Genomic DNA, 649 nt, shown 5'->3' on the forward strand with positions numbered 1-649 from the left:
TGTTGGAGGAACGAGCATGGAGAGGGAGTGGGAAGGGGAGAGGTGTCTTTGTGGCAACAATGAGTGAATCTTCTCTAGTTTTTTTCCTGGTGGCTGCTCTTTTTTTTTTTTTTCCCCTGCACTTTGTTGGGTTTTTGTTGTGGCTTTTTTCTCTCTCTCTCTTTTTTTTTTTTTTAATCTCCCTTTTTCAAGGAAGAGGATCTTAAGGAGAAAAAAAACCTCTGGATTTTTTTTTTTTCCTCCGCTTCCCCCTCTCCCCCCTCCCCTCGATGTGGCCTCTTGTTTAGCTTGTGGCGTGACCGTGATGAAGAAATGTTTCAGGGCGCCTGGCAGGGTGATCTTTTTATGTAATGAGTCAGGATTTTGCCAACGGAAGGAGCCGGCTCGGAGCGAGGACCGGAGGGGCTGTCTCCTTTCAAGAACGCGGACCTGCCCGGCGAGCGGCTCGCCGTGCCCGGGATCCCCGCTCGCTGCGGGTGTGGATCCATCCCCGGCTGGGGGGGCCCCGCCGGGGGCACTGACAAGCGGTGAGTCGCGCTGTCCCTCCGCGCCCCCGCCCCGCGCCCTCCCGCGGGAGCAGCGCGGCCCCCGCACGGCCCCGCCGAGGCCGCAGGTGCGGCCGCCGCCCCGCGCCCGCTCCCGCCGCGGG

Source organism: Neopelma chrysocephalum, unplaced genomic scaffold (genome assembly GCF_003984885.1).
Source record: "Neopelma chrysocephalum unplaced genomic scaffold, ASM398488v2 Primary Assembly neopelma1_65c, whole genome shotgun sequence".
Taxonomy (NCBI): domain Eukaryota; kingdom Metazoa; phylum Chordata; class Aves; order Passeriformes; family Pipridae; genus Neopelma; species Neopelma chrysocephalum.